At 42.8% G+C, this 23,180-nt stretch overlaps 1 protein-coding gene across 18 annotated transcripts in view; it reads right to left on the minus strand.

Moving 5' to 3' along the window:
• ARVCF (ARVCF delta catenin family member) overlaps positions 1-23,180 on the minus strand; it is a 1,120,703-nt gene that overhangs the window by 436,246 nt on the left and 661,277 nt on the right. For all 18 annotated transcript variants that reach the window (XM_068243390.1, XM_068243391.1, XM_068243385.1 and 15 more), the window contains one exon: positions 3,420-3,486. The gene's annotated coding sequence lies outside the window, so the exon portion shown is untranslated. The remainder of the gene's footprint in view (positions 1-3,419; positions 3,487-23,180) is intronic.

Genomic DNA, 23,180 nt, shown 5'->3' on the forward strand with positions numbered 1-23,180 from the left:
ATTAATCACAATTAACAATGAACTTTGGCAGGCTTGTAGGGGGCAACATTCTGTCTGTCCTGCACTGCTGCCATCTTAGCAATTTTCCTGGTATTGTTCCACTTAAGTAGGGTTCACACTTATTAAAATTTGTTTGTGAATTGCAAATGTGCAAAAACGCATTATAATAAAGTTAATGGAGAATCATAAGTCTGTTAAAATTGGCAAAATTGTATTAGTGTTATTAAATGCATAAAAAATCCTCTTACATCTTGCAGCATACATTTGCACATCGCATGCGTATTCTCATTGACTTTCATCAGTTGCATTAAAAAAAGTGCCTAAAATTTGCAAATAAATGTGAATTTGAGCATCAAAAAATGCTGATCAATGTGAACCCTGCCTAACGCTAGTCAACAAATTTGTCCATGACTCTAAATATTTGGTCTTCTGGAAATGGATAAAATCTATGATGTGACTATAAATTATCAAAATAGTTTCATTCCTTTAGTATTCATAAAAGGTGAGCTTATCTTGGCTGTGGAGGCTGATATGTTTGGTAATAAAAAATGTTTGCTCTGATATTTATAATTCTCTGGAGCAGGCAAATAACTAAGGGAAAGAAATCTATCGCCTGACCAAAATTTGTTTGATGTTGTCCAGGAATTGGATATCCTCCATGAAAACACAAAATTATCAGTAAAATGCAGATGGGAAATTAGGTTGTCAAAAAAATGATAACTGAGGTTGTGCGGAGTCTGCAAATTAAAATGACTTCCATTTTTAAACTGCAAATGACAACCATCAAACACTACAAAGTTTCATTTGAAATTTTTACAGAAAATAACAATGTTCAGAAAGAGGTGTTGGAAATACAGTATTACATACTTCACAGGTAATTCAAATTAAGACCAGTGCAAATTATAGTAAATAGGGGTGAACCTGTGTGTCCTTCCTATAAATCTAGTAGACACAAAGTACCACCAAAAATCTCAAAAAATGCTCACCCTAGTTCTGTGTAGCCTTCTGCTAATGTAAGATGAAATCTAGCCCTCTTGTTCCCTAAAATGGGCCAATAAATTACTAATTGAAAATGTTCAATATATGAATAACTTGGGTTGATGGGATTGGCTCTGAAAAAAATATTAGGTAAAACCACTTTTAGAAAAGTTGCATTCGTTTTATCAACATGTTTCCCACACTGAACACAAAAAGCAAGAAAGAGTTTTAGAAAATTATAGGCAAGTTGTTAAAGACAAAGGCTATAAAGCTGGGAATACACTACTTGAACCGCTGGCAATACACTACTTGAACCTGGAGCCGATCAGACCTCAATTGTCCCGGGATTGAGATTACAATCTATATCACTTGCAAAATCACCAAGGAACCACCATCCCGGGTCATTAAATTCTGCCTGTGTTGGCATTCATAGTTTCAATGTGCTCCAGCGGTAAAAAAAACATTTTTCTACGATTCGTTATTTTTATGTCAAACTGGGCTAAATATTGTATAGTGTATGGCCGGACCATCTTAAAACAGCTTAATGTTCCTTTGACAACAGGATATATTAAGAAGTATAAGGTCCATGTCCCTGTTGCCACCCTTTCAGGAAGTGGTCACAAGAAGAATATCAATCCTGGAGTAGGCAAAAGGAAAGTGAAAATGGCATCAAAAAGTCAGACATCTTCTAAAGAGATACAAGCTAACTCCAAGGTCAAAGCTTATCAGTGCTTAATTGCGCCAATTGAAACAGTAGACTCAAATGGTGAAGAACCACAAGGACTTCACTGCCGAAAGAAAAACATAAATAAGCAGAAAGTAGGAACAAGGCACTGTCTACATTTGTTTATTGTGGTTAAGACCCTCAATCAATGAAAACAGGATTATCTGCATATATTTTAAGGAAAGAATGATGCAATGGATGATGTGAAGGTGCTGGACTGAGCATGCGAGCAAGCATGAAATGGCTGTTATGCCGGTCCTTACCATTCCCTAACACCCAAACCTCATCCACTGCATCACTTGTGCCTTGAGATGTATACCGACAATCCTGTTTTCATTGACTAAGGCCCAAATGCAATTAACTTTTTCACCTGAGTTATCTCCTAGGAGATAATTTTCATCTTCTCTTTAAACTAACTTTACAGAATCTTACAATTGAAAAAGTATCCAAAAGTTGGTGAAAAAAATACTATTAAATTTATTTTAAGTATTTTCTTGCTTGCTGGTGGCTTAAAATGCATTTTATGACAAGTTGTGAAAATATCAACTAGGAGAAAAGTCAGGTGAAGAATGTAATTGCATATGGGCCCAAGTATCTTCACCACAATAAACACATTTGGACCAGTGCCTGGTTTCTACTTTCTGCTGAATTCTTTGCCTTTTGTACTGCCCATCTCCGTCAGCATGTCCAACCTTGGGAAGTATCCGGGTTTATTTGGATTATACCATCTGCCTTATAGATGATTTATAAGGCTCCACCTGTAAGTTTAATGGTGCTTTCCAAAGTCTGTTAGCATTACTCTTAGGCCCCGTTCACATTACAAACGCGGATGGCCACGCCTGCGGAACACAACGCATGCGAACGCACACCATCCGCATTTGTGTGCGTTGCGTGGCTGATCTCATCACTGAAAAGTGAATGGGACAGCCACGCGTTTTTACAAAAAATGCGTGCAGCATGCGTTCCCGGACCGCACAGGTCCGGAACGCATGCAGTGTGAACATCAGACAGTGCACTCTATGCAATGTCTGATGTCGTGCGTGTCGGCCACCTGCACGCGTTTCCAAAACGCGGCTGGAAATGCGTGCAGTGTGAACGGGGCCTTACACGTATTTTACAGATTTATTAATATTGCTGTAAAAAAAATAAAAACTTTGACACACTGAATGCTCTAAATGTCTGCTGTAACTGCTTGTGGGGTTTTAAAAATCAGTGTTTTCCTGATAATGGCCCTTTAAAATGTTCCTCTGTGTTACAGCCGTTTTCTGCTGGATTAGAACAGATGAGCTACCCCTTGCTGCCCAAATCAATGAGCTTTGTGCTTTCATTATCCTTGCGTGAGGACTTTCACAGATAGCACTGCTGCAGGTAAAACTGCTGGAAAAAAATGTAATAAACTGTTGCCAATTGTAATGTTATTCAGCTGTAGATGCAATCTGAGCAAAATACTGCAGTAATGCCTTAATACATTTAAATATGTTGCTACAGACTTATCTGCTAACAAAATATTAATAATATAAAAAGTGGCAAATGAGAACATAAAGCCTTGTTAAATAGGTACATGTTGACCCGCCCTTCCAACAGGATTGACAGCAGTACAGAATGGGAAGACAAGTCATGTAATAGATAACCCTAAAAGAACAATTAGAAAGAATGTACTGTGATCTCGATAAACAAGAACATTCAGATCGCTGCTGTGTATAATAAACTAATGTACCTTATTTCTTCAGGCTGATAGTTGTGACATTAATTTATTTAACCTTCCATCATAGTTACAATGGGTTCTGTAAGACAAAATAACAATAAAACTGTTACAAAGCAGTATTACAATCATTCAAGTGTACATTTTAGGGCTTATTTAGCTATAAACTGAAAACAAACAGAAATATAGGAAAATACAACAGACAATGGTTCAAACTAAGAACTTCCATATAAAGGGGGAAGTATGAGGAAATTGGGAATGTGCCACTGCTGATTTCTTTTAAAATATGTTCCTTATCAAATTTTATGAACCACTGACTGAGAACAGAGATGCAAGACAATTGCCAAGTCTCATTTTTAAATAAAAAAAAAAAATCAGTGATCACTAGGGGGTCACTGGACCCTGGATGTACAGTAACTGTATGTGATACAATAGTATGTATTTTATCTATCGTAATTCTAACCCTGCAGTTCAGTGACAGGTCAACCTTCCCCTAAACAGGATAAACCTGAATTAAAAGGTTATAACATTATTAACAAGTTGTTGTTGTTGTTCAGTCACTATTAAGTCGTATCCAACTCTTTGCGACACCAAAGACTACAGCATGTCAGTCCCCCCTTACCTCTACTGTCTCTCGAAGCTTGTCCAAGTTCATGTTTGTTTGCTTCAAGGACACTATCTAGCCATCTCATTCTATGCTGTTTTTTTTTTTTTTTTTTAAAAAGAGTCCTGCTCCGTTAGCCCTTACGTCCGCTAATCGGAGGTAAGGGCTCACTGATCGGAAGTAAGGGCTCACTGATCGGAAGTAAGAGCTTAGTGATCGGAAGTAAGGGCTCACTGATCGGAGGTAAGGGCTTACTGATCGGAGGTAAGGGCTCACTGATTGGAGGGAAGGGCTCACTGATCGGAGGTAAGGGCTCACTGATTAGAGGTAAGGGCTACCTGATTGGAGGTAAGGGCTCACCGATCCGAGTTAAGGGCTCACGGAGCAGGACTCTTTTTCTGGCTGGATTCTCTCCTCTTGTCTCTTCATAACACTCTGTGTACATTCATTCTCATTGGTGTTGTGTGACATCTACTTTCACTCTGTATCTCCTTTGGGCTCTATATACACTTTCATTACCCTGTGAATACTTGTTCCAGCACAGGCACTTTCCCCCTGTTCGCTTTTCAGAGGTGATAATCTATGTCCTTTGCACCTTAATTTATATTGCATATTTACTTTATTGCATGTTTTCCAGCCTTTGTGCGCAATTTAGCACTATATGCACTTTATGAATCCTTCATTGTACTCTGTAATATACCCATATATGGCAATATTTTATGTGATTTATATGCCCTACCTCCCCCATTTGATTTTTTAATGTTTTTAATTGGCTGTTGATAGACAATGGATTGATTATTTTGCCTATACCAGCCTGGTGTAGTGTTTATGAGGTTCTGCTTTTTATCATGATTTCATTTTGTGAAGAAAGCTGACAGCATTCACAGAACATAACACCACAGGCAGACAGAATACACACAGTGGAACATGTAGAAAAATATAGTCACAAGTAATGTATCACACTGTAAAGCCCAGAAAACTTCTGTCATTGCACTTAAAAACCTTAAACACAACTAATGCTGCTTACACATGCTGTAATTCCATTTCCATTGCCTGAGACAGCAAGTCATCGTCTCAGGTGAAAATCTATCATGAGTACTTGTGTCCCCCAGTGTTGTCGAAGTCTTGTGATCCATCACATTGGTTCTTTCTTGCCCAACTGCAAGAGAAACTGTATTGTAGTTCGCAGAGTGAGGGGCCTACCACTCTCTTCATACAAGAGCACAGGCTGCTCAGTAGGTAGCCAAGTAGCATGCCGGTTTAGAGATTGTTCCTAAATTGTTACTGAAACAATCACAAACAACTGTTTCTGGTCACATTAATCTACTGCCTGTACATAACATCAAAAATTATTCTGCTTTAAAAGGTTTTCATTAGATTAAAAACGATACAATATATGCTGTATATATCGCATCTAATGTCTAATGTAGGTGTTGTATGACAATGTTCGATGAAAGGGAACCCGAGGTGAGAGTGATATGGAGGCTGCCATATTTATTTCCTTTTAAACAATACTAGTTGCCTGCCTGGTAGTCCTCAAGATTCTGTGTCTCTAATACTTTTAGCCATAGACCCTGAACAAGCATATGCAGATCAGGTACTCTGACTCAGCTGACTCGAGTTTTAATGGATTAGCCAGATGTTTGTTCCTGGGTTTTGACTCAGACACTACATATGCCAGAAGATCAACAGGACTGCCAGGCAACTGGTATGGTTTACAAGGAAATAAATATGGCAGCCTCCATATCACTCTCACTTTGGGTTCCCTTTAACTTTAAACACAACATAAAAAGAGTGATATGTGGACTCCCTTTGTCTAATTTATTCTGTATAAAGATCAGAAACCATATACAGAGAAATATTTTCAACTGTTGGTGAAGGAATTGTAAATAAAAACTGAAAAACACAGATTAAGATGTGTTCTAGCTTTAAGGACCTCCAAGAGTACAGGGGAGAAAATAATTTACTGGCAGTACACTAGTATGTGTAAACAAAACACAGCCTGTCTCGTAAAAGGATATTCTACGGTGATTTGTTATTCTGGCACAGGACCGGTTTCAGTTTGGCAAGAAGTCTCTATGTGAGTCCAGAGAAATTTAGCTTTAAATTAAAGCATCTCTCTAAACAGAACATTCTCAATAGCATTCTCTTTGTGTTCTAAGTGTGTGTATCTAAGAAGAACAAGAATCACTCAAGAAATGCGTGAAATGTTTCTGTTGAGAAATTAGTTTCCTACAACTGCATGTTTCTAGACCAAGTTCTGTCACAGTCTTCTTTACAAATTATTCAATTGAAATTCTACTCCTGTTGATAAGAAAACAAATTCCCTCAGTTCAGATCAATAAAGAAGGAGGAATTTTCCTTTCATTATTTCAAATGTCACATGCATAGCTCAGCCTTCCTACAAGTAAACGGAGCTTTGGGTGTGTCATTTTTCTTATTAGGGGCAGGGTAGGGGATGTTTCAGGACCTCAAGTCAGATTTCTGCCTCATTATATACTCTAACCCCTTGCTCCATCAACTGTTTCGATAGGCCATCTATTTCTATCAGTTTTTTTTATCCTATCGATTATCCAATATAATTGCCATTTGTTCTTGCACCATGAAGGTTTTGACCTACCCTTCACTTCCTGAAAAGGCACCATTTGTTTCTTCCAGGCTTTAGCTATGGCTCTTCACACTTCTTTTCAAACTGTCTTCCACATTTCATTCATGAAGCTCTGAACCTTGGAACCTTCAAACACACCTTTAGACTTTCACATCCTTCAGACACACTTTTACTTTGATGCCCAAAGAGTTGCTGCCTCATCTGCTAGATGGATTGTAAGCTGGCAAGGGCAGGGACCTTTAACTAGTGCTTCTTGTTTCTGCTGTACTTATTCTATCAAATGAACACATCCATATATTGCTGGATATCATAGTAACATTTCCTGGGTAGCTGGCTCATATAGTTCTAATTCCTGTACTGATTGTAGTGTAATTTTCAGACTCATCGTCCATCCCATCACCTCACATGAAGTAGTCAGGGAAGGGGTACAAGCCATTCCTCCCTGTAAGCTTAGACCACCTGTCCCCTCTCACTATCTCCCTATGCTGGTAAGAGAAGAATAATTTGTATCCAGCAATGCAGCTACAGCAGAGTATCTCAATGATAAGAATTTGCTGTAGCTGCAGGACTAGTTATACGTTATTTGTAGATCATTGTGTTATATTTTTATTTACATGTTTCACAGTGCCACAACTACAGTAGAGTCTCATTTATCTGGAACTGAACTAACCAGCAGTGTCAACCAATTAGCACAAATCCTGCCAATACTCACAGTGGTGAAGGCCAGCTACTAAGGCTGTTTGTGGGCTCTGTTGTGCTTAAAGACTGGGTTCCATGGGTCTCCCAAGGTTAATATACTTTGAGCTACTGTATTTTAACATTTAATAACGAGTTCATGGTATGTATATAGAGGGGTATAGTACTGTATTAGCTAGGCTTATTTTTAACATCGAGTCTCAAGCAATCAGAAAGCACACTTATCCCGCCTCAGCCGATCCCCATCTGTGCTGGATAACCAAGACTTTACTGTATTTGGAAATGGGGTTTTAAAGCCAGGCCATTCATTCCAAAAAAGTAAAACTATTTAAATATTTGGTCCTTCAATAAAGCCCAAAATCTAAAGGTTGTGTCACAACACTTAGAAGGAACTGAAGAGATGCTCAAAAATCAAACAGCAAATATTCTTGCCTGCAGCTTTTTTTATGTGTTGCTCCACGGACCAGAAACAGATTACGATTTAATGGAGGATTTTATATTATTAATGATTTATATAGAGCCATTATCTTTTGTGGCACTGTACAGAGTAAGAAACAAGCATGGGTACATAAAATACAGACATTGGTATACATAAAAATACAGACATTGGTCTACATAAAATACACTGGTACATAATACAGAAGTGGTAGTCAATATAATAGTAATAGTGACAAATGTAAAGAGATTAAGAAAATCTACAGCAATTACAAGGCACAAAGGGAGATAATTCTGCCCTTGCGAGGTTACAATCTAAGCAAATAGGGAGGAAACAAGAGATGGGGCAATACATAGGTTTTCATCCAGGTGTTGTGTTTTTATGGCACTATAAGCATGGAGTTTGTACATTCTCCCTGTGTCTGTATGAATTTCCACCAAAATCCAGAGAAACATACAGATATGTTAATTGGTTTCCTCCTAAAAAATTGGCCCTAGATTACAATGGACATAGGACTATGGTAAGGATTAGAGTGTGAGCTCCTCTGAGTGACATCACTATATATATACTGACTATAGTGACATCACTATATACTCTGTCAGTGGCGTAGCTATGGAGCTATGGGCCCTGGTGCGAGTTTTACATGCGCCCCCCCCCCCCCCCCCCAAGCACTCTATATGTAACAATTGATACGGAGCAACAAAACCTGCCAATGGAACTGCAGTGTCAGAGGTGCAAGAAGGGGATGGGAAACAGTTTGTTAATGATTACTACTATTCAAGGCATCTATAGAAATGATTATTACCAGCACAGGGCCAATAAATAGCTAATACTTTAGTTGAGGAAGAGCCCCATTGGGCCCCTCTGGCCCAAGGGCCCTGATGCGGTCGCTACCTCTGCACCCCCTATTACTACGCCACTGTACTCTGTACACTGCTGCAGAAGATGACAAATACTAAATAATAATAATTATTATTATTATCATAATAATATTCAATGAATGATACTGCAGATTTTCTGCTCATCCAGCCTGAAAGCAAAACTTAGTTAATGTTTCCTGTGTTAGATTTAGATAGAGTGTGAGTTGGATATAACCTCCTTTACATATTATGTGTTACCATTTGGGAAAATTATTTCACCTTCCATCATGGTTTCTACCTGAGCTTTAGTACTTAAGGCCGGTTTTACACCTGGCCAGTGTGTTTGCAATGTGATGCTCTGCCCCATCACCCATATGACCCTGCTGGAGAGTACACTGACAGGGTCATACTCATAGGGCCGCCCCTCGACCAGTGATGTACTTCCTGCTTGACAAGAAGTAAGTCACTGGGTTTCCCGAGTTTCCCTGTCATATTACTGTCATTCCACACATGCGGCTGCATCGCCACCAACATATTTAAAAGCTAATAGTGACTCTTAGGGCTCGATTCACAAAGCGATGCAAACTGTTAGCACGCTGGTGAAAAGCCCTTTATCACGCCTAAACTCAGTTTAGGTGTGATCAAAACAAACTCGCGCGAAATTCCCGCGCGCAAAGTAAAGTTTAGTGCACATAAAGTTTAGCGCGCGTAAAGTTTTTATGCACCCATTAAACCCTATGCAACTTTCTGCGCACACCGGACTTTGCGCGCGTAAAACTTGTGCGCTTTATTCCTGAAAACGGTGCTAACCTACTAGTGCAAAGGTTATCACGCCTAAACTACTTTAGGCGTGCTAAGCAGGTTAGCACCGCTTTGTGAATCAAGCCCTTAGTGTGAATCCCAGTGTATGCAAATGAAGGCAATCAAGCATATGTGATGTTTGAAATCAGCATTCTATCTAAATAGAATAATGCTGACCTATTGTACCAGAAAAGGTCTTCAAGAAATCATTGAAGGTAAGCAGGAATCACCACCCAGAGCTCCAAAAATGTATGGGGTGAAAGTTTCAAGAGAGGTAACATTTACTGCTGACAAGTTGGGTGAATATTAGTAAACATTTACATCAAACTACTGTAAAATATATATATCCTTAATGATTTCAGATCTTAAATATGCTCCACTCCAAATGTTACAAAAAGCTAATATTAAATTGACCTTGGCACATTCTCGCACGTACACTAGAACTATAGTCAAAAAGGTAAATGTATCCATTATATTCCATTACCATCACTGATCTTATCATCAATAGCTGAAATTGTGTCTGCCAATCCCTTGGGCAAGAATTGTTATGAAACAGTGATCTACACTGGTCTAAAGATAGCATAAGCTGCCTCATTAGTCTTTCATCTCCACACCTCTCTATACTGCTTATTCTTAATTCCATCATTTACAGTATGTTTAATATTTCCATTCTGAGGTTATCCGATCAAACAGATCAACACTAGTGTTGGGCGAACAGTGTTCGCCACTGTTCGGGTTCTGCAGAACATCACCCTGTTCGGGTGATGTTCGAGTTCGGCCGAACACCTGACGGTGCTCGGCCAAACCGTTCGGCCACATGGCCGAACTAAGAGCGCATGGCCGAACGTTCCCCGAACGTTCGGCTAGCGCTGTGATTGGCCGAACGGGTCACGTGGTTCGGGCCCGAACGCGCTCTGATTGGCCGAACGGTCACGTGGTTCGGGTAAATAAATACCCGAACCACGTCATATCTCCGCCATTTGTCTGTGGGTTTAGCTTTGGGTAGGCAGGCAGGGTAGTTCGCTCTCCAGCCACGCTAGCCAGGGTCCCCCCCAGTCATTGTGTGTCGCTGCTGGGAACAGTAGTACACCGCTCGCTCAGCCACACTATATATAGCATTGTTTACTGCCACTGTGTACCTCGCTCAGCCACGCTATATATATAGCATTGTGTTTTCTGACACTCTGTGTACACGGCTTAGCCTGACTAATATAGCATTGTGTGTACTGCCACTGTGCACCTCGCTCAGCCACGCTATATATAGCATTGTGTGTACTGCCACTGTGCACCTCGCTCAGCCACGCTATATATAGCATTGTGTGTACTGCCACTGTGCACCTCGCTCAGCCACGCTATATATAGCATTGTGTGTACTGCCACTGTGCACCTCGCTCAGCCACGCTATATATATAGCATTGTGTTTTCTGACACTCTGTGTACACGGCTTAGCCTGACTAATATAGCATTGTGTGTACTGCCACTGTGCACCTCGCTCAGCCACGCTATATATAGCATTGTGTGTACTGCCACTGTGCACCTCGCTCAGCCACGCTATATATAGCATTGTGTTTTCTGACACTCTGTGTACACGGCTTAGCCTGACTAATATAGCATTGTGTGTACTGCCACTGTGCACCTCGCTCAGCCACGCTATATATAGCATTGTGTTTACTGCCACTCTGTGTACACCGCTCAGCCAGACTATATACCGTTGTTTACTGACACTCTGTGTACACCGCTCAGCCAGACTATATACCATTGTTTACTGACACTCTGTGTACACCGCTCAGCCAGACTATATACCATTGTTTACTGACACTCTGTGTACACCGCTCAGCCAGACTATATACCATTGTTTACTGACACTCTGTGTACACCGCTCAGCCAGACTATTTACCATTGTTTACTGACACTCTGTGTACACCGCTCAGCCAGACTATATACCATTGTTTACTGACACTCTGTGTACACCGCTCAGCCAGACTATATACCATTGTTTACTGACACTCTGTGTACACCTCTCAGCCAGACTATATTGCATTGTTTACTGACACTCTGTGTACACCGCTCAGCCAGACTATATACCATTGTTTACTGACACTCTGTGTACACCGCTCAGCCAGACTATATACCATTGTTTACTGACACTCTGTGTACACCGCTCAGCCAGACTATATACCATTGTTTACTGACACTCTGTGTACACCGCTCAGCCAGACTATATACCATTGTTTACTGACACTCTGTGTACACCGCTCAGCCAGACTATATACCATTGTTTACTGACACTCTGTGTACACCTCTCAGCCAGACTATATTGCATTGTTTACTGACACTCTCTGTACACCGCTCAGCCAGACTATATACCATTGTTTACTGACACTCTGTGTACACCGCTCAGCCAGACTATATACCATTGTTTACTGACACTCTGTGTACACCGCTCAGCCAGACTATATACCATTGTTTACTGACACTCTGTGTACACCGCTCAGCCAGACTATATACCATTGTTTACTGACACTCTGTGTACACCGCTCAGCCAGACTATATACCATTGTTTACTGACACTCTGTGTACACTGCTCAGCCAGACTATATACCATTGTTTACTGCCACTCTGATTCTGCTGGGAACAGTAGTACACCGCTCGCTCAGCCAGACTATATGGCATTGTGTTTACTGCCACTCTGTGTACACCGCTCAGCCACACTATATAGCATTGCGTACTCTGCCAGTCAGTGTGTATATTGCTGGGATCAGTAATACTCCACTCACCGTCAACCACTATATGAGCTCAACATGAGTTCCCCAGAGACCTCCGCTGTGAGCAGCACTCCCAACAACAGCAACAGCCAACGCCCCACGCAAGCTATAACATCCACCCCAGCAGCCAGTGGTCAGCAGCAGCCCTCCCCGGAGGAGAACGTTGTGTCCATCGGTCCGGCGCCAGAGCGATTAATGAGGGCTGCCATTGAGGAGATGATGGGGCCTGATGTGGAGGAGGAGGTCTGGCTCAGGCCAGCATCCCAAGTTAATGTTGAGGACGATGAGGGGTCTGTGTCTGGGGATGTTGGGGTGGCAGAGGTGGTGGGTGGGTCAGACTCAGGAGAAGAGTTGTATGATGAGGATGATGATCGGGACCATCTGTATGTGCCTCAGAGTCTGACCCCGGAAAACATGTTGTATCGTGTGTTTAGGTACTAAAATCTGCGTTCCCTCCCAGTAGTGTTGGGCGAACAGTGTTTGCCACTGTTCGGGTTCTGCAGAACATCACCCTGTTCGGGGTGACTATATAGCAGACTATATAGCATTGTGTTTAATGCCACTCTGTGTACACGGCTCAGCCACACTATATAGCATTGTGTTTACTTCCACTCTGTGTCTGCTGGGAACAGTAGTACACCGCTCACCCGCCACTGTATAGCATTGTGCTCTGTGTCGCTGCTGACAAAAGTGGTACACCGCTCACCCACCACTGTATAGCATTTCTGTACTGCCACTGTACTGCTGCCAGTCAGCGTGTACTTTAAGGATAAGTGAAATGAGGAAGAAATCCGGTGAAAGAGGGAGGGGCAAGGGAAGAGGTGTTTCCCCTGACGGTTCACGTACAGGCCACAGGGGAGCACCCAAGAAAACCCACTCAATACCGCCCATGTTGTCCAGGACAACAACCCTCACAGATCCAAAAGAACAGGACCAGATAATTACTTGGATGACCTCTCAAGCGTCCAGCAGTGGGTTAAGCAGCACCAGCACATCACGCACGAGGTCCGAGTCCTCAGCCAGTTACAAGGAGCCAGTGGGCACAAAGCTGACACAACCGGCAGCGACACCACGCACACAACTGCCAGATAACCAGACGACGTTGGAGTGAGCTGCGCAGAGGTTGTTCTGGGGAGCTCTACTCCACGGCGGCGGCCCCCCACAATGACATATGACGAGTTTGAGGAGATGGAAGAGGAGGGTATGGACAATGTGGACATAGACCCAGATTTTGTTTGTGAACGAGAACATCGCCGTCGTAGCAGCAGCACAGATGAGTCTGTTGAGGAACCCACTGCTGCACGAGTTCGCCTTGTGCCACAAGGTAGGCGGCGCGCAATTTCAGGCACCGCAAGCATGGTTCAAGTGAGAGGCAAAAGAGGCGCAAACAGAAATCGCCAGCAAGGCAGGTGCTCCAAAGTCTGGGCTTTCTTTGAAGACTGCACTGAGGATGTTACCATGGCGATTTGCAAGGTGTGCAAGACCCGCCTGAGCAGGGGGAAAAGTATTAACAACCTCTCCACCACCAGCATGAGCCGCCACATTCTATCCAAACATCCCACACTGTGGGCAAACGCGGCAGGACAGGGTACCACCAGCAACACTGCCTCCCTTGGGTTCACCAGACTCACCACCAGACCCGCCTCAGCAGCAGCAGTAGTCCAGCCATTGCGTGGTTCACAACATTCACAAACATCAGACGATGCTGACACTGTCACTTTCCGGACTAGTGCTCTTGAGGTCTCCCAGTGTTCATCAAACACAACAACCAACAGCCCTTCGGTGTGCAGCCCTACGGTTGAGTTGTCTGTCTCTGAGATGTTTGAGCGCAAGAGGAAATTGCCAGCAAATGACCCCCGGGCCGTGGCAGTAACAGCCAGCCAGCATAGCCAAGGTTCTGGCCTGCGAAATGCTGCCATATCGAGTGGTGGAGACAAACAGCTTCAAGGGCATGATGTCAGTGGCCATCCCACGTTACGTGGTTCCCAGCCGCTACCACTTTGCGCGCTCTGCAGTGCCTGAGTTGCATGAGCACGTGGTCAGCTAAATAACCCGAAGCTTGAAGAATGCCGTTGCCTGCAAGGTTCACCTCACCACTGACACCTGGACGAGTGCGTTCGGCCAGGGTCGATACATCTCCCTTACCGCGCACTGGGTGAACCTTGTGGAGCCTGGCAGCGATTCCTCACCTGCTACGGCGCGGGTGTTGCCCACGCCGCAAACAGCTGCACCGCCGTCCCTCCCACTGGATAACAACAGCAGCACCTACCTCTCTGACTCCTCCTCCAACGCATCTCAAAGCTGTACCTCATCCGGAAACGCTAACCCAGCACCAGCAGCAGTAGGATCGTGGAAGCAGTGCAGCACAGCTGTTGGCATGCGTCAGCAAGCGTTGCTGAAGCTGATCTGCCTTGGGGATAAGCAGAACACAGGGGAGGAAATTTGGAGGGGAATAAAGGAACAGACAGATTTGTGGCTGGCACCGCTGGACCTGAAACCGGGCATGAAGCTAGACACCTGGCACGAACTGGCAATGTACGCAATAGAGGTGCTGGCTTGCCCGGCAGCCAGCGTTATGTCGGAACGCTGTTTCAGTGCTGCCGGAGGCATCGTCACAGATCGGCGTATCCGCCTCTCCACAGAAAATGCAGACCGTCTGACTCAAATTAAAATGAATCAATCCTGGATTGGAAACGACTACGCAACACTCCAGGACCCCAACCAAGTAACATGACCAATGAACATCTGGGATGGTTTAGCGTTTCCGGTCCCTGTTTATTGAACCTCTCATCTGTATTACATTTATGACTGCATGGCGGTACAAAGCATGCTATCCGCACGCTTCTTGTCCTCATGCAAGGCCTGGGTTGTTGTGTCTCACAAAGCGTGGCCTTCTCCTCCTGCGCCTCCTCCTGTTCCATCACGTGTGCTGCTGCTGCTGGGTTAGCGTTGCCGGTCCCTGTATATAGAACCTCTTATCTTTATTACATTTATGACTGCATGCATGGCGGTAAAAAGCATGCTATCCGCACGCTTTTTGTCCTCATGCAAGGCCTGGGTTGTTGTGTCTCACAAAGCGTGGCCTTCTCCTCCTGCGCCTCCTCCTGTTCCATCACGTGTGCTGCTGCTGCTGGGTTAGCGTTGACGGTCCCTGTTTATGGAACCTCTTATCTTTATTACATTTATGACTGCATGGCGGTACAAAGCATGCTATCCGCACGCTTCTTGTCCTCATGCAAGGCCTGGGTTGTTGTGTCTCACAAAGCGTGGCCTTCTCCTCCTGCGCCTCCTCCTGTTCCATCACGTGTGCTGCTGCTGCTGCTGCTGGGTTAGCGTTGCCGGTCCTTGTTTATGGAACCTCTTATCTTTATTACATTTATGACTGCATGGCGGTACAAAGCATGCTATCCGCACGCTTCTTGCCCTCATGCAAGGCCGGGGTTGTTGTGTCTCACAAAGCGTGGCCTTCTCCTCCTGCGCCTCCTCCTGTTCCATCACGTGTGCTGCTGCTGGGTTAGCGTTACCGGTCCCTTTTCCTGGAACCTCTTATATGTATTACATTTATGACTGCATGCCGACAAAAAACATGTTACCTGTGCAAAGAAAACAGACATTTCCCGCATTTAAAAGACAGTTTTCCCTTTGAAACTTTAAAATCGATTTTCTCAAAAACTATAAGCTCTTTTTGCTAATTTTTTTTTTCCTCTTGTACCCACTCCCAAGGTGCACATACCCTGTAAATTTGGGGTATGTAGCATGTAAGGAGGCTTTACAAACCACAAAAGTTCGGGTCCCCATTGACTTCCATTATGTTCGGAGTTGGGGTCGAACACCCGAACATCGCGGCCATGTTCGGCCTGTTCGGCCCGAACCCGAACATCTAGATGTTCGCCCAACACTAATCAACACTGCTAGCTAGTAGTAAGTGTTCAATTTATTATTCACATGTGAATTCCAGAGGACATGTATGGTACACATGAGGACCTTACATCATTCGTTATATTAAAGCCACAGTTATCCTAGTAAAGGGTAAGTATAGTCTCTTTAATGGGGAAGCAGGCAACATTAATTACACATGATCCAAGCATAAAATCGCTTTTCCTTGAAGATGGTTTTAATACCAGGTCATGTGAAGTAATAATAATTACAAACACGTCCTATAATTGAAATCAGGGTTTCACATTGCTGCTGAGAAAGTTCTTTCTATACTTATTTACAGAATTGTTTTTTTTTTAATCAGTCCCTGGGCATTGTGCTTGAACCTTTTATTTTAAGTTTTGCCACAGCTATTGGGTTCAAGTCAAGACTCTAAATAGGCCTATTTTAAATATAAATATAATGTCTTTTGATGTATTCAGATGCAAATTAGATTTCGGTTTTCAGTTTGGGATTATTGTCTTTGTCCTTCCTGCATATGCCTAACACACTGTCCCAAAAATCCCCCTTTAATTAGTTTTTCCAAAGAACATTAGAGTAACATATTTAGGGACCATACAGGTTTATTTTACACATATAGAGGCTTAGCACTGATTTTACTCTTGGGGCCCTAATTTACTAAGGTGAGGGTTTGCACATTGCATGTCGCATTATCCCATAAACAGTAGGCAGAAGGTACTGTGCTTTCTCACTTTTGGAGCTTGCACATGCACATGGCTGCAGTTGGATGGCCCTGTACATTGCTGGCCATCTCACGGGCCAGATGTGGAGTGACTGGAAGCAATGCTACTTCTGATAGTACTGTGCACACGTGTGCCCATGGGCCTATCATGATGAAAGTGGGGCTTTCAATAATTTTTTCTTAAGTGGTTCACCTTGTTGAGGGAGGAAGTAGTAGGTTATGTAGGTGGAGTCTTGCTCCCCCCCCCTTAATAATAAGGTGTCCCCAGATGTCTTATCTCTCCAAGGTAAGGTCAGTACCTGATCCGCCCTGCACTGCACCTGACTTAGGCGCCGCCATAGACAGTAATGTTAAGCCGTCTATAGCTGGCAAAGGGCATTTCCCAAGAAATCACTATAATTTGGGTACCGGCAATAGCTGGGCCCTGAAATACGCTCCCCTCCTAGATGGCTACAACTCAAAGGGGGAATAGTATTTAACTATCCCCAGTGTTTTTGAGAGAGCAGGGTTAGCCATCTTTTGGCTTTCTCTGCTGCACCCAACTGAACAACGAGGGGATGATACGTACTGTGAAATATTACTTCAAGCCTATACCTCACACAAACAAATTCTGGTGTTCTCTTGTCAATATCCACTTTGGAATAACCCCTCCCAAAATGTATTTCATTGTTGCTTACAGTAATGTGTATCCTTGTTTGATTTATGTTATGTTTCACCGAAACTGCAAAGCACCACAGAATTTGATTATACTGAAGCTGTCATCTGGGGTAAAAATGAAAATTGTGCAGATTCCTTAGACTATGTAGTAAGAACTATTTATTTTGTTACATGTGCACCAGCTGTTCATCTGTAGCCACAAGTGCCTCCCTAATCATCTTGCTCTGTCGTTGATCGTAGACTACCTAGCAATCATGGCAGAACAATACACCGAAGCACCCAAGAGCTACATCACTTATGCAAAGAATTCCCAAGTATATATCTTACAGCAATGGTTTTGAACCTTTTCAACTGAAGTACTGCATCAATGTTCTGCCAGATGCTTCAATGCTACCTATGTGAATTTTTTGCATTGTCAAATAAAAAAGAAAATAAATGCCCCTTAAATATTTTACTATCTAACAAGCAATATAAATTTCATTCTTAATAATAATTAGTATTATTTATAAAACGCATACATATTACGCAGCGCTGTACACTATATAAGGTAACAGATATCAATAAATAGGGTTGAGAGACAGCACTACATCAAAAGAACAATACAAAATCATGCAGCACAGGAGAATGGCATGAGAGCAAGGAAATACTCACGCAGGCAATCCTGGAGTGGTGGTCTTAGAGGTTTTCAATCTAAAGGGAGGGGAGGAGAATACACAAAGTCTGCTGCTTTGGTGCTCAGCATAGAGGATTGGGGCATTAGATAGGGAGGGATGGACGCCATGAACAGGTGCATTTTTAACGTTTTCTTGAAGGTTTTGGGGCCAGCCTAATGAGAGGGTAGAAGGGAGTTCCAAAGAGTAGGGACAGCTCTAAAGAAGTCCTGGAGTTGTGCATGGGAGTGTGTAATGCACGGGGTGGTCATCTGTAGGTCATTGAAGGATCGGAGTGGGCAGCCAGGTGTGTACTTGTGAATGAGATTGGAAATGTAGGTCGGGCGAGACTTGAAAGGCTTACAAGCCAGATACAGTATATTGAAGATTATTCTGAAGCAAATAGGAAGGGATTTACAGAGGGGATGCAGTAGTGAAGTGATGAGAGAAATGAATAACTCTTTATGCCACATTCATGATGGATTGCAGAGGGGTAATTTGGTTCATAGGGAGGCCAAACTGAAGGGTGTTGCAGTAGTCAAGGTGGAAGAGTATAAGGGCAAGGAAGAAGAGTTTGGCAATGTCTGAGTCAGAAAGAGGTTGACCTAAGAGATGTTACGAAGTTGGAAGTTGCAGGATCTAGTAATGTTTTGGATGTGGGGGTAAAGGAAAGCGGAGAGTCCAGGGCGACACCAAGACAGTGGGCTTGAGAGGTGGGACAAATGGTCGTGTCCTTGACCCTGACATAAATTTCCGTGAGGGACATCACAGCGGTGGGAATACTATGAGTTCTGTATTGTCCAGGTTTAGCTTCAAGAACCTGGCAGAAATCGAGAAGGAGATAATTGACAGGCAGGAGGAGAACTTCTCCATTGTGGTGGTGGAGAGATCTGTTGGGTGGAGGTAAATCTGGGTGTCATCAGCATACAGATCATATTCAAAGCCCAGGGAGGACATGACCTTGCAAATGGAGGAGGTATATATGGAGAACAATATGGGGGCCAAGGACAGAGCCTGGGGGAACCCTAACCAAGAGGGAAGTGGAAGTGAAGGAGGAATTTAATTTCACATATACTTCCTAATGAGAAGAAAGAGGAGACAGACACAAATCGAAGATAATGTTATCAATCAATCAATCGATCGATTAATATAGCACATCTCCAAAAGCCTAAAAAATGGTCTGAGCAAGAGTCATTTTTTTTTTTTAGATTGGGAAAGTGAAGGAATAAACGTTAGACATTTTGGTTTGCTTTTACTGCGGTCTGCCTCCCCACTTGTCTTCCGTATTTTTAAAGCTTAAAGGGAACCAGAGGCCCCCAAAAAAAGCTTTTATACATACCTGGGGCTTCCTCCAGCCCCATACGCACGGATCGCTCCCACGCCACCGTCCTCTGCTGCCTGGATCCGCCGGTACCGGGTCCCGTCATGGCCGCCAGTCGGCCAGTCGGCCGGCAGACGCGGCCAATTGTCCGCATCACACGGGGCTCCCTCCATGTATGTATGCGTGAGGCTGCCTACTGCGCAGCCTCACGCGTACATACATGGAGGGAGCCCCTGTGATGCGGACAATATGTCGCGTCCGCTGGAAGTGACGGGACCCGGTACCGCCGATCCAGGAAGCGGAGGATGGCGGCGTGGGAGCGATCCAGGCTTATGGGGCTGGAAGAAGCCCCAGGTATGTATAAAAGCTTTTTCTTTTTTTTTTCGTTCCTCTCTGGTTTCCTTTAAAGCTTTATGGCTTTAATTTGAAAACTGGTAGTGTTGGAGACAGGAAATAAGGGAAAGCATTAAAATATTGTCAGAAATTGTAATCTACAAATAATGGTTTGTCTTTGTAACTCTTGTTAACAGTTTATGTATGAATAAAAAGTGATGTAAAGTCTCAGAGAGGGCACAAGACAGCAACACAAATCCAAAAGAGATTCCCAAATCTAAGATAAACATTTCTCATTAAAGAGAATCTGTACTCTAAATTTTTTACAGCAAAAAGCATACCATTCTATTCATTATGTAGAAGCTTTCCAGAGGCGCCAATAGAATAAAATTCACTTAAACGAGCTTAAAACCGATGTGGCAGTGGTGGGCCTATCCCATCCATGCAGACAAAGCAAACAAAGGAAGGACTGTGGCATGAACAGTCAAACAATAATTTATTTATACTCCACAGTAAAAATAGGCAGAGGCGCTCAGTGTGGTTTTGATGCTGATAAGCTGTATGCTCCTTTTTGATTGGCCTGATGAAGCGGGATTGAGCCCGTGAAACGCGTTGCCTATTTTTACTGTGAAGTATAAATAAATTGTTGTTTGACTGTTGATGCCACAGTCCTTTCTTTGTTTGCTTTGTCTGCATGGATGGGATAGGCCCACCACTGCCCCATCGGTTTTAAGCTCGTTTAAGTAAATTTTATTCTATTGGCGGTCTGAAAAGCTTCTACATATTGCTAAGTCCACCCTTGGTGGAGGGTTATACCCATCTTCTTCCCATCTACAGAGAGCGACTTTTAATCCTGAGTGGGGTCAGGTTAATCTGCCCACCTGCCTTCACAGTGGTTGCCTAATGGTAACCCTGGTTTGTGAGTATTAAATTGTTATATTACTCATTAATTATCATGTATACAATATCACACTATTGGGCTCTTGGTGTCCCCCCTCCCTTTATTCTATTCATTATGTTGTCCTGGGCCCCTCTGTGCTGTTTCTGCCACTTTCTGCTGCAAACCTGGCTTGTAATTGCCAGTTTTAGGCAGCGTTTACAAACAAACTAACCAGCTTGTGATAGGCTCACATAAGCAGAGTGTGTGAGTCATACAGAGCCTGCAGGGGGCCTGGAGGGGGTGTGTATAGCTTCTACCAATTACAAGCAGCCCTGCACATTCCACACATTCCAGCCTTAGCCTGACTGTGCAGACAGAAGAAAACAGATTAGATCATATAAGGCTCAACACACACCATACAATCTTGGTTGTTCAATCTTACCACTTTCATGTAGTATAAGAGCTTATCCAATCAATCATTCAAGGTTTTTTTCAATCTGTTGGCCCTTATACTACATAGATTTGGTAAATCTGTACAACCAAGATTGTATGGTGTGTGTTGAGCTTAACCGAGATAACACAGCCACTGTGCAATTAGGAAAGGCTGCAGTAAGACAGAGCACATTAGAACAGGCAAAGGAACTTATAGGATAGAACTAAGGCTGAAAATTTTGTTACAGAGTCTCTTTAAGTAAAGCTTTACGTTTTAAATACTTGAGTCTGAAGTTGTTAATCAGAGCAAAATTGTGAGATGCTTTCTCTGCCTCTTCTCATTTTAAAATCACTTTTCCACAGGAAAATCCAAAAGTCCCTACAAATGTAAACTTTTTCAAAGCACTGCAGTTCATGGTCTGGGGGCTGCAGTGCCTTGCAGGAGGTGACAATGATGCAAATAGACTTCTGCATAGAAACTAATAGCTTTTAACAGTTCACTGGGTCATTGACTCAGCCACTAGGTGTACTGGAGCACCCCATGATGTACTACCTATGTCACTATGATAAAGGTTTTAAAGTAAGGCCTATGACAGAAAAGGAATACAGTACATCTTAAACTGGATATATATATATATAGGTTGAGGTAGGCAGCAATAAGGTGAAGTCAATTCACCTTAGAGGAAGCAAGGTCAGACAAGCCAGGTAAACTAACACAAGAGCACCATGCACTGGGACTAGCAAGGAACTGCAGAACTAGCAGTAAAGGGACCTATGAATATCTTAAGACCCTTTGAATGCTGATAGATGCAAGACCAAGGTACTGAGTGAATGCCATTGGGCATGTCCACTTGCCTGTGGGCAAATACATGTACTCAGCATAACACCTACCTACCTATATACATGCTCATTCATGGCTATAAGACCTTTCACGCCCCATGTACCTAGATAAAAATCGCCCACACACTGCTGCCCAAGAAGGTAATGAAACAAAAACAGAATAAGTTAATCATAACATTCACTGATTGTGCCTATAAATTTCAGCCAGAGATTACACTAAAGCATGATCACAAATTTTATTCACTTCATAAAACATCAGTAATTTTCTGGAATAATCAAGATAAACAAAGCTGCAAAACTCACAATGTTATTTTCATGTTAGTTTTGGTAGAAAGAACAATCCTGTCTACTTAAATAGTAAGCAAGTCACAGTGACTGGCATGACGCAATACAGAAAAGAACAAAAATACCTTGTGCATTGTGCACAGCGTGAGGTACACTACAATGGAACAATAGTGTGATAGAAAGAAGACAGAAAATTGCACTATCTGTTCCATAAAAGTACAAAAAGGAATCCGTTTGCTCTATTGCCCTTCTCCCATAATAGAAATATACCTGAATCCTGCACCATACTACTCTTTTTTTCTCTTCTATGCTGCACGAGTCTCCATGGAGATGCCAGTAGCAGACTGAAAGTATCCAGGAAGAAAGTGTTACAGCAACCTCTGTTGCTAGCAGCACTTGCAGCAGAGAAGTGGAGGTATGGTGCTACTGCCTCTGTGTTTCTGTGGTGTGAGAGTGACTGAGGACAGTAAATGCTAGCTCTGCTGCACTGTAGTAAAGTCACTATGTGAAGAAAAGGCAAGCATACTGATTGGAAAGTTTGAGCAATGATGCAATGCAAATCATACAGAACTGATGTCCTGATGTTCAATAATCTCTGCATGCAAAAATTTTCCCTTAACCCAACACAAAATAGTAATCCGCACCACCTTCATACATGTATCTTCATTTATTGGTAAAAAAGACAGACATATAAAAAGGACTGTAGGGCAAAACAGTCCGCTGTTTCGGGCTACCTGCCCATCTTCAAGTTGCCCAGTTCTAATCAATACACATATCAGTGCACATATATATATACAAGATATCCAATCACAGAAGGTATACAAATTAGAGGACCTGATGGGAGACTGGTCATTTACATAAACTAACCACACCTATAGGATAACCAAATGTGCTGATTGGCCATAACTAAACATCAAATTCTTAGCACAATAAAGATATGATCATCGCAATCAACATATCCCATTAAGGTTAAATCTATAAGATCAAACA

The sequence above is a fragment of the Hyperolius riggenbachi genome, chromosome 1 (assembly GCF_040937935.1).
Source record: "Hyperolius riggenbachi isolate aHypRig1 chromosome 1, aHypRig1.pri, whole genome shotgun sequence".
In the NCBI taxonomy this organism is placed as follows: domain Eukaryota; kingdom Metazoa; phylum Chordata; class Amphibia; order Anura; family Hyperoliidae; genus Hyperolius; species Hyperolius riggenbachi.